Raw genomic sequence first — 15668 nt, 5'->3', positions numbered from 1 at the left:
TTAAGAATTTACTACATGTTATATGGTATATTAAATATGTTTCTTGGGTCATCACATTCAGTCATTAACAGATTCTTATGAAATGGAATGACTGACATCCCAAGTTTGCACATGAAAAAACAAATACAGAGAGAACTTAGGAAACATCTCCAAAGTCATAGGGCCTATGTATATTGGTGAGAGAGTCAAACTCTGGGTAGTTTCACTTCAGTCTGTTTTCTTAAACTAACTGCAAGCCTGAACCAATGATTAAAATCCCACTCAGACAAAAATTGCTATATGGGTTCATAAGAGGCAAGAGGCTGTTTCCTCTATTATAGAGAGGGAATTTAGCTCTTTTCAGAAGTGTGTACTGCAATCAAGTGAAGACATGCAAGGAAGAGGTTTTTGGAGAATTGTCTTGAATGAGGCATTAATATATAAGATAAATGTTGATAAAGGAGATCACGGTTATGTTGATTTTTAAAGATTTATTTATTAGACTACTAGTTGTACTTTTCTTTGTTGACCTGCCTCTGGTATAACTTTCAACTTTTTAGTTGAAACAAACTACAAGTATGGTAATGCAGGGAAGGCTGAACAATTGCAACAAGGGGCGGGGGGGGGCACAAAATCTTCATCTTAATAGAGGTATTGTGTGAAGTACTTCACATAATTTTTTTATTTTTGAATCTTCAGTTTCATTTCAGGTAATAAGATGAACTGGATGATAGAAATATTAGAGATACACATACCCACACACATCAAACACACATCAATTTAAAAGAAAAAATGATTGATCTTGTGTGAAACCAAGAGAATTCTTCAGAGATCAGAAACAAAGGGAACTTTGGCATCCAGAGAGGTGTCTGCCATTCCTTGGCAGCCCTTAGATGTCCATAAGCCACATGTGCGAAGGTCAAGGATAGAACTTTAGCCTTAGTAAGGCAGGAATTGAATAGAAATGATCTCCTATATAGCTGCCCCCCCACCCTCCCATGGGTACCCTCTCAGCCAAAGAACAGGAAAATGAGGAATGAAAAGCCTATCTCTCTCAGAATATAGAAATGTATGAGTTTGTTATTCTAGACCTTGTTTCTGAATGAAGGGGGACAAAAAGGAAAACAAATTTTAAAAAACCCTTCATTTATCTGGAGCTGGGAATTACATTGCTAGTATATACTCCAAGTCAAAAATACAGTTAAGTCATCTTGATCTGAGAATTGGGTACTTGACCGAAGCAAACATACATCTGATTTGGAGGAATGAGTTTGATTTCTAAAAAGTTTTAATTATGAAATAATTCAAACATAAGAATCAAGAGCATAATACTATTACATCCATAAATCCACCAGTTAGGTTCTTCAAATTGCAGAATTTTGACAAATTCACTTTGCTTTTGTCTCTTGTCTCTTTGCCCTTACATTTTTCTAACTTATTATCTAACTATTTAAATGTAAGGCTTATATTATCCATAATAATTTACCTATAAATATTTCATCATGCATCTCCAAAAAACTCCTCATATACTATACTATTATGTTCATCATACCTATGATAATTAAATACTAATAATGTCTATATTTGGGTTTTTACAGGTAATGCTAAATCATCTTTTATCATCATTGTTTTTCATAACTAGGACTCTATCATAGTGTATATATGCATATAAATATACATGCATATACATATATATACAAGTACATATATGTATGTGTATGTACATTGTAGGTTTGTATATATATATATATGTATTCAAATTGGTTGTGAACACTTTTAGGTATGATTTAAACTTTTTTTGGGTAGCAAGAATTGCTTCTGATTTTGGCCTACTCTTTCTTCTATTAGGCACAGAGTCTCTGGTCTAGTGCCTAAGACTTTGATCCACTTTGAGTTGAGTTTCATGAGAGATAGGGGTTTAATTTCATTTCATGGCATATGGATTTCCAATTTTCCCAGCACCATTTATTGAATAGGCTATTCTTTCTCCAGTGAATGTTTTTGGAGCTTTTGTCTAGTATGAGATAATTGGATTTGTGTGAGTTTGTCTCTGCATCTTCTATTTTGTACCATTGGCCTACATATCTGTTTTGGTGCCAATACCATGCCATTTTTGTTACTATGGCTCTGTAGTAGAGTTTAAGGTCTGGTATTGTGATGCCTCCTGCTTCACTTTTCATAGTAAGTATTCCTTTGGCTATTCTGGGTATTTTATTTTTCCAAATGAATTTTATGATTAATTTTTCTAGTTCTATGAAGAATGTAGTTGAAATTTTAAGTGGAATTACATTAAATTTGTATAACGCTTTTGGTAGCATGGCCATTTTGACAATATTAATTTTGCCTATCCAAGAGCATGGGAGATCTTTTAATCTTCTAAGCTCTTTGTCAATTTCTTTCTTTAGTGTTCTGTAGTTTTCATTGAAGAGGTCTTTTACCTCTTTTGTTAGATTGATTCCCAAGTATTTAATTTTATTTTTTGAAGCTATTGTGAATGGGGTAGTTTTCCTAATTTCTTTTTCAGTAGATTGATAACTGATGTATAAGAACATGTTTGATTTATGGGTGTTGATTTTATAACCTGCTGTTTTGCTGAATTCATTTATGAGTTTTAGAAGTTTCCTGGTGGAATTTTTGTTGCTCTTATAAATATAGAACCATGTCATTGGCCAATAGTGAGAGTTTGAGTTCTTTTTCTATTTGTATCCCTTTAATTTCTTTGTCTTCTCTAATTGTTCTGGCTAGAGTTTCAAGGATGATGTTGAATAGAAGTGGTGAAAGAGGTGCCCTTCATCAGATAAATGGATAAAAAATGTGGTACACACACACACACACACACACACACAACGGAATATCAATTGGCCTTAAAGAAAAATGAAATTATGGCATTTTCCATAAATGGATGGAGCTTGGGACTATCATACTAAGCTAAATAAGCCAATCCCAAAGAACCAAAGGTCGAATGTTTTCTCTGATATGCAGATGCTAATTCACAATAAGGCAGGGGTAGGGATTGGGAAAAATAGAGTTACTTTAGATAGAGGGGGGTGAAGGGAGGGGAAGAGGTAAAGGGGTAGGAAGGATAGTAGAATGAAACAGACATCATTATGTATATACATGACTGCATGACCAGTGTGATTCTACAACATGTACAATCAGAAAAATAAGAAATTATATGTCATTTATTTATGATGTATCAAAATGCATAAATGTATTCTACTATTCTGTATAACTAATTAGAACAAATAAAAAATTAAAAATAACCTTTGACTTGGAGTGTATAGGAAATAAATGTTTGAATTTCTTTAGTATATTGAATTTTGGTATTTCATTTACCAAGTGCTGTGATATGTCTGGCAATTTTTATTTCCATTTTTTTTCTGACAATGTCAATGAAATATTTTTCTTTCTTTAAAAAACAAACAATTGCTTCTGTTGCATATTTCATCTCAGCAGGAGGTATAGAAACTGGGATATTGTGCTGTTAGTAAAGCTGAAGTTAATCTGGCAATCTGGTGTGATCAGATTTCTTTATAAATATACTTATTTATATGCTTATTTGTTTTTATATACTTTTTTATTTTTGATGGTTTCTGTATAGCACAAGATGTTCTTGGATAAACTTGTTCTTTCCTTTCTCTAGAGTCAAAACTAGTTTTGCCATTTCCATCGGTAAGTTATCATTACCAATGGTGATATTTTGCCCCCAGTTGGGCATCCTATTTCCAAATAACCCTCACTTACTGATATCAGCATTTCATAATGATATTAGTTAAATAATTTTATTGAGAGTTGATACTCATTACTGATATGAAACATTTGTTAGCTGATATTCTTCTATAATGATGATTTATCTTTCACCAATTGGGAATGAACCACAGTAACTTTGAAGTTTTTCCCCTCAATTGTTAATTTTCAGATAAAGTTATTGTCATATCATTCATCTCCAGTAAGGATAAATAAATGAGAATGAAGTCTTTTCCCTTTATACTTTCTCTCTCTCCCTCTTTCTCTCTGTCCTTCTTAAACATCACTATGGATTCATTTTATAAGAATTTATTCCATGAGTTATAATAAATTATTATTATTGTTTTTTTTGAAGACAACATTGTCTTAATCTATCATCTATTTCTTTTTTATATGCTTTTTTTCCTTTTTCAGAATTTCCTTCCTTTCCAAGATGTTCTGGGATACACTTGTTCTTTAACTTCTCCAGATTTGAAATTAGACTCATGTCCTGTGAACCACAGGAGCCAAAGAATAATGTACTTTAGATAGGAAATTCCCTTGGAAATCTATTTACCTGTAACATGGGCCCACAATTAAAAAAAGAACACAAAATGTAGTGTTCAGAATATTACCAGAGACAGCAGAGAAACAAACTCTAGAATTAGACCTTTAAGGCTGTGAACATTACAATTCTCACATTCAGAAAAGCAAATATGTTTATTATATCCATAGAAATAAAAAAGATATTGATGGTTTAGTAAAAGAAAAAGAATTTTAAAAAATATTAGCAAAAATAACCTGTAAAAATTGAAAAAGAATTAAACAAAACATTTTGAAATAAAAATATATGTAATTGTTGAAATTAAAAGTACACATAGGAGAGTGGCTTGGGAGGTTGAGGCAGGAGGATCAAGAGTTCAAAGCCAGCCTCAGCAACTTAATGAGGCCTTAAGCAATGTAGTGAAACCCTATCCCAAAATAAAAAAAATAAAATAAAATATATAAAAATTATGAAGTTGTGGCTCAGTGGTTAAGCACTGCTGGTTCAATCCCTGGTATCAAACACACACACACACACACACACACAGAAAAATAAATTGTATGTTGTCACTTACATGTGTTATATAAAATGTTGTCAAATGTATGGATAGGAAATAAAACAGTGGTTAACAAAGTTAGGGCAAGAAATAGGAAGATGTAGTTCAAAGGAAATGAAGTAGCAAATATATAGGAGGGACAGATCAAAAGATCTAATGTAATCCAAGAAAAGTACTTAGTAATAGTACTTTGTATTCAGAAATTTTCTCCAAAAGTAGATAATAGCTGCTCTTGCCCCAGGAGAGGAAAATAAATAACTATGTGAACTGATGAATATTTATATTGTTTAATTACATAACCATTTGATATTTGTGTTATAACACCATATTGTATACCTTAAATATGTACAATAAAATTTAGTTTTTTTAAAGTGTAAAGATGGCTTCAATAGTAGATTTAACACAGCTAAGAGAATTAGTGAACTGAAAACTCTACAAAATTATGCAGAGTATAATACAGATGAGAAAGAAAAGTTTTAGATATGAAGAAACCTTAATATACATTTAAACAGGTTGCTAAGTGAGAGTAGAGAGAACAGAAGAAGGGTAAGAGTCAAAGAGATAAAGGTGAAGAGGTTTCTGGAAATATTGAAACATGGATATTGATATTCAAGAGATCTAACAAAACATACATTCATATCTAGACACAGTGCAGTGAAACTGCACAATATCAAGGACATACTGAAGAAGCAACTAAACACAAAATAGAGATTACAGAGGAACAAAATTTAACTAACAGCTAACTTTTGTATAGAAATAATGGAAACCAGAAATTACAAAATTATCTTTTTTATGACGATTATCTTAATATGGAATTATTGGATGAATATTGGGAATGTTTTTCAGGCTTCTTACTGTAAGATTATCATAAAGGTCACCTTAATGTATATTTTCAGAGTACTTTGGGGATGTGTATTTCATCTACCCACATTTGGTTCTATTTTATAAATACATCTTTTTTTCCCCCATCAGATTTGTCTAATTAAATACTTAAACTGATTTTATTTTCTCTCTTAAACTATATACTAACTAGGAGGTCAAAGAGGATGACAAGAAGAAGAATGTTTGCTAGTATTTTTCTGTTATTTTGCATATCTGGCCTTTCTCTAAGAAAAAATAAAATAAAATAGCAATATGCCTATGTGGCTAAAAATACCCGACCTGAAAATAAAGCCTTTTTAGAAGCAGTGATGTGACACAATGCCTGTGATTTACTTTGGAATTATGCCCATAACTCCCATTAGTAATAATGAAAGTTAATGACATGCCTTATGGGATCAGACAATGGTCTTCAATATTTGTAACTACTTGCTGGGGTAGAAGCTATTCTGTATTGTCAGTGGGTGTCAGTTTGTAATTACAAATTGCACAAACACTATGCACGGTATGTATTTTGCCAACAAGGATTAACTTGGCATCTAGAAAAATGCTTCATTTTCAGCATCCAAGAAAAACAAAATCTGTGCCTTTTTAAGTAACAAGGTTTGAAGAGTAAGCACTCATGAAATATAATTTATAGCTTTCATATTTAATACGGAAAATGTGAGTCTGGATTTTTTTAAAGTTTAAGTGATTATTTACTGACATTAGTCCACAAATAATGAGTTCAGTGTGCCTTTTCAATTAAAAAAAAGTTGGTAGGTAGCTTGACTTTGAATGTCACTCATATTTTGGGTCTATGTGTAGCTTACTTAATTTAGCTAATTGTCTAAGGACTTGAAGATTGATAAACATTTAAAATAGTCTCCATCATGGTTTCAAAAATATCTGTTTCTTTTTAAATTTGTTCTTTCTAGATATACATGACAGTTGAGTGTATTTTGACAGACATACATAGAATAAATATAACTTGTTCCAATTATTAGGATCCCATTATTGTAGCTGTACATTTTGTGGAGTTACATTGGTCAGGTTTTCATATATAAGAATAGAAAAGTTATATCTGATTCATTCTACTGTCTTTTCTATTCCCATCCCCTCTCTCTTCCTTTTAGTCCCTTTTGTCCAAACCAATTAACTTCTGTTCTTCCCCTCCCTTATTGTGGGTTAGTCTCCACATATCAGAGAGAACATTCTGCCTTTGGTTTTTTGGGACTGGCTTATTTCACTTAGCATGATATTCTCCAGTTCCATCCATTTACTAGCAAATGCCATAATTTCATTCTTCTTTATGGCTGAGTATTATTCTGTGGTATGTATACATCACATTTTTAAAAAAATCTATCTGTTGTAGGGCACCTAGGTTGGTTCCAATTGAATTGAATTGAATTGAATTGAACTGCTATAAATATTGAAGTGGCTGTGTCACTATAGTATGCCAATTTTAATTCCATTGGGTATAAACTGAAGAATGGAATAAAAATCATATACAAAACATATTAAAAAGGTAGTGCAACATGATCAAGTGGGGTTCATTTCAGGGATGCAAGACTGGTTCAACATATGGACATCAGTAAATGTAATTCACCACATCAGTAGATTTAAAGACAAGAATCACATGATTATCTTAATAGATGCAGAAAAAGCATTTGACAAAATTCAGCATCCATTCATGCTCAAAACAGTAGAAAAACTGGGATAGTAGTAACATACCTCAACATTGTAAAAGCTAACTACGCTAAAGCCAAGGCAAACATCATTCTAAATGAAGAAGAATGGAAAGCATTCCCTCTAAAAACTGGAATAGGACAGGATGCTCTCTTTTACCACTCCTATCAAATATAGTCCTTGAAGCCCTAGCCAGAGCAATTGGACAAATAAAGAAATTAAAGAAATATGAATAGGAAAATAGTAGCTCAAGCCATCCATATTTGCCAATGACATGATTCTATATTTAGAGTACCCAAGAAACTCCACCTGAAAGCATCTATAACTCAAACAAATTCAGCAAAGTACCAGGATATAAAATTAACACCCATAAATATCAATGATGTGTTCCTAAATACCAATGATGAATCAGCTGGAAGAGAAATCAGGAAAACTACCCCATTTACAATAGCCTCAAATAAAAAACTTTTTCTTGATGGCTCCTCATGTTATAGTTGGTAAAAGTTACTAAGTAGGTTGGAAAAAATGGAGTAAAATATACGCAGTTTTCAAGAGGCTACGTAGATGTAATTTACCCTTGTCTTCTTTGTCCTTCTGCTCAGTCAGTCCTCTTCAGAAGCTCAGTCTCCCAAACACTGAATTCCTTTCCATTTCAAGGCCTTCATACATGAATTCCTTATTTCATTCTCCAATAAACTGCTTCTGAGAGCAAAGCAATTTTTATATGATTTTTTTAAAGTAGCCAATATAATTCAAGAGAGAAAATAAAAATAAATATACTATGATTATCACAATAGGTTCAGATAAAAGCATTTCATAAAATTCAATATCATTAATGATTATTCATTCTGATAAAAAGTCTAAGCAAACCAAGAACAAAAAATTATGTTTTGAAAATAGTAAAAATTAAAGCATATATCATATTTAATGAAATTAGATGGACTTTTCTCCTTGATGAATTAAAACAAGTATAGAATATATTTTATATTTACTACCTTTCAGTATAGTGCAGGTATTGTGGTTAAGTATATTTAGAGGGAAATTTTTAAGCTTTTTTAAAACTTCTTTATAGTTATACATACTAATGTGGTTTATTGTAACATAATCATATATACATGGGATATAATTTGCTCCACTTTAGTCTCCTGCACTTCCTCTTTCCCTCCTCTCTTCCCTTTTACTGCTCCCCTTCTCTATTGATCTTTTAAATATTTATTTATAGTTTTTAATTGGTGCTTTATAGATATACATGAAGGTGAAATTTGTTGTGTTATTTTCACATAGGTACATAATAACATGGTTTTCATTATTTCACCATTCTTCCATTTTTCCATCCCTCCTCCCTATTTTTCTCTACATATTTCCTTTCTATTTTCATGGGAACCCCCCTTATTCCCCTTATTTTTCTCTAGCTTCCACATATGAAAGAAAACATTTGACCATTGAGTTTCTGAGACTGGCTTACTTTACTTAGCATGATATTCTCCAGTTCCATCCATTACCAGCAAATGTCAATATTTCATTCTTCTTTATGACTCAGTATAACTCCATTGTGTGTGTGTGTATAAAATTTTCTTGATGCATTTATTTTCTTGATACATTTATCTGTTGACTGGCGCCTGAGCTGGTTCCATAACTTGGCCATTGTGAAATGTACTGCTATGAATATTGATGTGCCAGTATCACTATAGCATGCTGATTTCAGAACTTTGGGGTAAATATCAAGGGATGGAATAGCTGGATCATATGGTGGTTCCATTCCTAAGAACACTAACCCTCTGCTCTTTCTCCTCACACTTTTTTTTCCCCTTCCTAAACTTTACAACAACCTGGAATTGTGTATTCATTTTCCCATTTGCTTATACAATCTATAACTTCTGCGTCTGATAAAAAGATCCATAATTTCAGAAGATGCAAACTTTTAAACCATTTTTTCCATTTCTTGCCATAGTACTGGGCACATAGCAGATGCTCAATAAATATTTTGTTGACTTGGTGTAAAAATGAATAACCAAATGCATGTATTAGAAATATGTACATTTGGGGGTTGATTCTAGTCACTGTTTATTGAGCTTTGTTTGAATATGACATTTTGCATCTTTGATTTTTGCATTTTAAAATGAAGTAGTAACATTTTTGTTCCAGCAGATGGAAGTATGAAGCTAAAAAATTGCTGAACATACTATACATTTTATTATTGCTTATTCTTTTTTGTTTATATATCTAATATCATAAATTTCATACTTAGTTCCAAAGACTTATTTCTTATCTAAAATTGCCATATGCTCACATTCACAGCTAATTTAAAGTTAACTTTATATTTTGCATTTTGAAAGTGTTATGACATTTTACTTTAAAGTAATAAATATAGATTATGGTTAAGGTGTTTTAAAATATGCTTATTGAGTATTCCAACTTAATGTTAAACACTGATTATTTTTACAACTTTATTTTTTATTAATTGATACTGTTATAAGTACTGTAAAGATGTGACAGATTTACAAAATATTTTGACACACAATGATAAAGCTTGACTAAGGAAAAGTTGATAATATTTAAAATAGCTATGATATTTCCTTTCAATTAACAAAAGCACATGTTTTGGCCAATCCCAGAAAACTTTATGGTTTTTATTAGTATATTTTATAGCTGTCCTCATGTAAAGACTCTATTTCCTTTAAAACATTTGATTAATTCTGCCACAAATTATGGTTATAAATTGTATTGATTTATACAAGTGGCAATGATATTTAAGCACATTTTAGTGTGCTGTGATTTTGTAATTACCTTAAATTCCCTGCTTTATTTTGAATTTTTCCTTTTTTGTTTCATTTTGGATAAAATTAACTTCACAGAAATGTGTTGTTTATTTTTATGTAATATTCATTTTTTTCTGTCATTATCATTTTTTATGTTTTCAAGTGGACTGTTAATTCTTCTAGGTTTATTGACATTTAATGGACACGTTCTCTACTTTAAAGTCCATTAGTGTAGGGACTGTGCCATAAAACCCATGGCAGGGCTCCGTGCTAAGTTGGTGCCCAGTGAGTATTTATTTGCTTTAAAAGATGAAGGGACAAATGAACCAATATTTCCTTTCAGTAGCAGAGAAGGACCAGATTGCATGTTCTTGGTTTCTATGGTATCATATGTATCATTTGTATGATACATGAATTTATATAATGTGTAGAATCTTTGATTCTGGAATTTAATCCTCACATGTAGAGCTAGCAACACTTGACACTTTGAAATGAAATGATTTTCCCTAGTTGTTAATCTAAATAGTGGTAGATTCTGGATTAAAGGCCATAAAGTAAGTTCTATAAAAATGTAAATATTGTTCATGTTTGTGTGCTTAGAAAGGCTGTAGAGTATTTTTCAAGAATTTAAAAAACTTTTTTTGCAATAATCAATTCACCTTTGCATTTTTAGTTTTAAGAAATTAAAGGAGTTTAGAGATTTGAAATTCTCAATTATGTGTAGGTTGGTCACCATAGTGGTAAGTTCAAATTTATGATACAGACTTATAGATTCATGTAGGGATAAGGGATTTTTAAAACTATGTTATTTGTAATACTGGAATTTAGAGTGATCTTTAAGTTTTCTAGGCAACTATTTCGTTTTTATTATAAACCTAAGTTTATTGGAACAGAAAGTTGACTAAATTTTAAAGTAACTTTTCAGAAAAATACTTGAGAATGATTTTCAACCCTATCTTGATGAATTTTAATATACTTGATAAAATTATCTCTTCCTAATATAATTGTACTAAAGTGAAAAGATTTCTGAATCATCTGAACATAAAATTAAATGAAAAATAAAACTAAAAGGGATTTACAAAGGATGAGGTAAGTATGACATGTAAAATGTGAGAATACAAAGGTAATTAACATGTAATTAATGTAAAATATAAGTGAGTCTAATGTACCATTGAAGAGCAATGAAGTGATACATATCAATTATTGATGGGGGTTCCTTCTGATGAGAGAGTGAGAAGATATCTGTAAATCAAGAATTTGTATATGTATTCATATTTAATATATGAATCCAAACACTAAAAATAAAACAAATAATCACAATTTTAAAAAATGTTCAGAATAATGGCCTTTTCCATTATTATTTATTTATTTTTTTACTTGTAGATGGACACAATATCTTCATTTTATTTATTTATTTTTAGATAGTGCTGAGGATCCTACCCAGTGCTTCATGCATGCGATGCAAGCATTCAACCACTGAGCTCCAGCTCCATCCCTGCTTTTCCATTATTATCAATCCCATTCCTTTTCTTGAGATTCTAACCTAAAATGGAAAAGGGCAGGACACTTTAGAGCATAACTTAATTCGATGGTGGCTTCACGGTTTTCTCAAGGATGCTTTCCCGTGCTTACCCTCCTGAGCTGAGGATGACTGCTCTAATGAGGGATGACTGGTGGGGGTGGGGGACCTGTGCTATAGGTCATACTTCTCATAGATGGGGAAAGGGGACCTACATAAATGAAATGCAACATACAAGGGAAAGGGAGGGTGAAAAATACAAAAAGGAGTAAGAAGGAGTCAAAGAAAGGTGGGGGAAAGTCTGGGGGATGCAGTACCATTTGTCTGGAAAAGGACAAATTTTAAGAAGGAAGGGAATGGTGGATCATGTCAAAACCTGCAGGAAGTTAGATATAGTAAGGTTTGAAAAAGTTTGTTTTTGTTTGAATTTTTCAAGCACCAATCAATTCTTGTTGGCTTTGATGATAGCAGTTACAGTGGAGGTGGCAGGAAGGGTAGGATCTAGTCCAAAATAAATTGATGAACAGGAGGTGAGAGAACAGATATTGTCACCAAGTCTTTTTCAAGACATTTGGTTAAAGCTGTGAGGGGGAAAGAAAAGGGAAAGAGAAAGTGTAGTGCCCTATGCTTTGTTGTATCTTTCTCATTTTTAGGCAATATAAAACAATACCTATCCAAAGCTATCTTTTTTTTTTTTTTTTTTTTTTTTTGGTACCTGGGATTGAATCCAAGGATGCTTAACTACTGAGCCACATCCCCAGCCCTTTTGATATTTTATTTAGAGACAGTGTCTCTCACTGGGTTTCTTAGGGCCTCACTAAGTTGCTGAGGCTGACTTTGACCTCAAGATCCCCCTGCTTTAGCCTCCCAAACTTCTGGGATTAAAAGTGTGCACCGCCACGCCCAGCCAAAAGCCATCATTTTTGATAGACATCTCAGTTTCAAGTCATTGACCAAGAAAACAAATCAATTCCTTTCTTTAGATATGTAGTTTTCAATTAGTTTTTTTTGAAAGATTCCCAAAGATGTTATATTGCTCTAATTTTGACCTTTTTCTTGCTATTTAACTGAGATTTTTGGATGACCAAAGGGGATGTATAGTAACTTTACCAATTTCCCAGATTACATTTATTGTGTTCGTGATTTATGGCATAAATTTGGACTGTTCCTCTCCACTCCTTTTATGGCATATCAAAGTTCCTCATATTCTTTGTCATTCTTTCTTGGTTTACAATTGGTGAATTTTGGCTTTGTTTTTGGCTTTTTCTCACAGATTCTATTCCTCCTTCTATCCCAAAATATTAGGCTAAACATAAAAGCAACATGAAGGGGTGGGAAGAGAAGGTGGGTTTACCCAGAAATATTGTGTGTGGGATCTCTTGAAGGTTCAAAGCATGTAGTAAAAAGCTGGTAGTCTTATTGTGTAAATAAGAGACTTTTCTGTACATTATACAAAATAGAAAACCAGCTTCTTCTAAATACTATGTCCTTTATTTTATAGATGTGCAAACTAACATTATATGTCTGTGTTTTGTATGTAAATTCAAAAAGTGGTTCATATTATAAAATTGTATGTTTATCTTTGGTTCTACCCAAGATATTGCTTCGAAACAACTAAGTGATTCTTTGTGTACTTTCTTGAGACATAGATAAAACATATTTAAAGCCTTATGTTCAGCACAGGGATTATATATTTCACAGAATTTTTATGTTGAAGTTATCAGGTTATGAATCATGTTGCTACATCAGTGAACAACATTTCTACATTATTTTTTTTTTCTGTTTTAAGACTGGACTGTAGTAAATATTGACCTTGCAAGAGAGTGAGAAAAATTCTTTATACTATAATCAGATTTGACCACTAAAATTTTCAGTAGCTTTTCATGTCATTTCTTTTTTCATTTGAAATACCTTTAAACTAAACAGAAAACTTCCCTATATATGTTAGAATATTTAAGGACAGAAACAATAATGTAAATTATACTACATTTGTTATGATCTCTCTCTCTCCCTCTCTCTCTCTCTCTATATATATATATATATATACACCCATATATATATATATATATATATATATATATATATATATATATATATATACACCCATATATACACACATATGTACACATGCAAACTGTGTCACTAGTTGACAGGTTGGATTTAGTAATGGAATTTCTGGTTAAACAGATATTATGTAAAATGCTGTTTTATTGCATGTTGTCTTTAACATAAGTTATTTTAAGTCCTTTGTGGAGCTTATCAGATTATACCTAAACACATGAGGTAAAATTTCATTTAAGCAAGCATTTGTTATGTAGTTTTGAATACTCTTGCGTGAACTGTATTGCACACAAACCATCAGAAACATGTAGGAAAATAATGTTTCCCTAGATACAGTCCTAGTTAATTGCAAGGCAAAATGAGAAATGATTGGTTTTTGAAATCCAAATGTCATGCTTGTTGCTAAGTCGATATTGTTTGAAATAAGTATACTAAGCATACCATTATTGTATCTTGTGAAACCTTATTTTATAATGTGCATTTGTGTCACTTGGCATTAAGTTAAAGAGCACTATATTTATTTAGACTTTGGTGAATTTGATGTCTTGAATTTTTAAGGATTGTATTGTTTTTAATCTTCCATACAGCTTAATTAGCATGTATTTCCATGTTTGATTTCCTTTAGTAATTTTCTATTGTCCTGTTTCCATGTTTTCTAATACCTGTAACATTTTGTGCCAAAAGAAATTCATTTGTTGTGGCCTTTGGAAATGTTGCTCAAGCTGATGCATTTCACCAATGACTTCTGGAAGTTTTCCTATATTATGCACCTGGATCTAGAATGATATTTTCTTAGAGAAAAGTGAAAAGTGCTTTTACACCTTGACTCAGCTTGCTGACTCTCCTTCATTGCTTCAACTCTCTGTGGTTTCTATAGATATTAACAACAACATTGAACTAAATGTAATTGGTCCTGTCGTAATAGACATAGAAAACTGAAACAGCAATAGTAGAGTAACATCATTTATATGGGATAGACATTTCCCTTTTTGAATGCACATAGTTCCATTAGTTGATTGGTGTAGCTTCATTAAGTCCCAAAGTTATTAGTGGCTAATGTCCTAGCTTTAAGATAGGAGAAACAAGGATGAGAAAAAGATCCAGTAAATCATAGTTCTCCAGGACTTTAAAAAAGATAAGATATATACAGATTCTTGTATATTTGACTTCATAAAAAAGTTAGGACTCAACTAACAATTTCATTTTCATTTGAAAGTAGAGTGAAAGAGATGGCAATTGCTAATCATTCTTTGCCTAATGTATTTTTAAAACAAAAATGCATTGAAAGCCAATTTTTGAAAGGCAAAAAATGATTTTAAATTAGAACAAAATATTTTATTACTAGGCATAGATTAACAAACTGGAAATTAGTAATCATAATACAAACATTTTTTGAGTACTATGTGCTGGCATTTTTATAAGTGCTTTGCATTAGTGAACCGTTTTGATCCTTACAGTCATTCAATGAAATATATAATTATTTACAGATGAAGAAAACAACACATCATGTGGTTTTACATAAGAAAATGTAATTGATTTCAGAAATAATTTGTGTATTTCTTTAGAGATGCATCCATGTATTGTCCAAAGTCACACAGCTGTAAGGTAGCAAAGCTGGATTCTATGCTCAGGGAGGCTTGCCTTAGCACCCATAGTCTCCTCTCCACTAGCTGCTCTCAAGTTAGGAAACTGTTAATGGGTTCCAAGAGTGAGTTTTGTTTTTCTAATGTAAAGATTTCAGACTAAATCTTTGCTTTTTAAAAAAATCGAATTCTTCTATGAAGTTCAAAATCTATGCTTTCCATTAACTTAATTATTTAATGCAATATGTGTGTTATAGAGAATATTCATTCTATGCCTGAATAATACAAAATATATTTGATGAAACTTTTTTAAAAATAGTAAACTATGGATATTTCTAAATATTTGATTTTATGGCTGAAATTTTCAACTTCTACTCAATGTATTTGTCTATAT

At 31.6% G+C, this 15668-nt stretch overlaps 1 protein-coding gene across 3 annotated transcripts in view; it reads left to right on the top strand.

The window, feature by feature from the left end:
- Positions 1-15668, top strand: part of Grik2 (glutamate ionotropic receptor kainate type subunit 2) — a 669837-nt gene that overhangs the window by 112136 nt on the left and 542033 nt on the right. The window lies entirely within an intron of this gene.

This window comes from Marmota monax, unplaced genomic scaffold (genome assembly GCF_021218885.2).
Source record: "Marmota monax isolate L192 unplaced genomic scaffold, Marmota_monax_Labrador192_F-V1.1 WCK01_AAM20220418_F8-fsc00013, whole genome shotgun sequence".
In the NCBI taxonomy this organism is placed as follows: domain Eukaryota; kingdom Metazoa; phylum Chordata; class Mammalia; order Rodentia; family Sciuridae; genus Marmota; species Marmota monax.
Note: the sequence above shows the minus strand (reverse complement) of the source record. Positions and strands in the feature narration are given on the sequence as shown.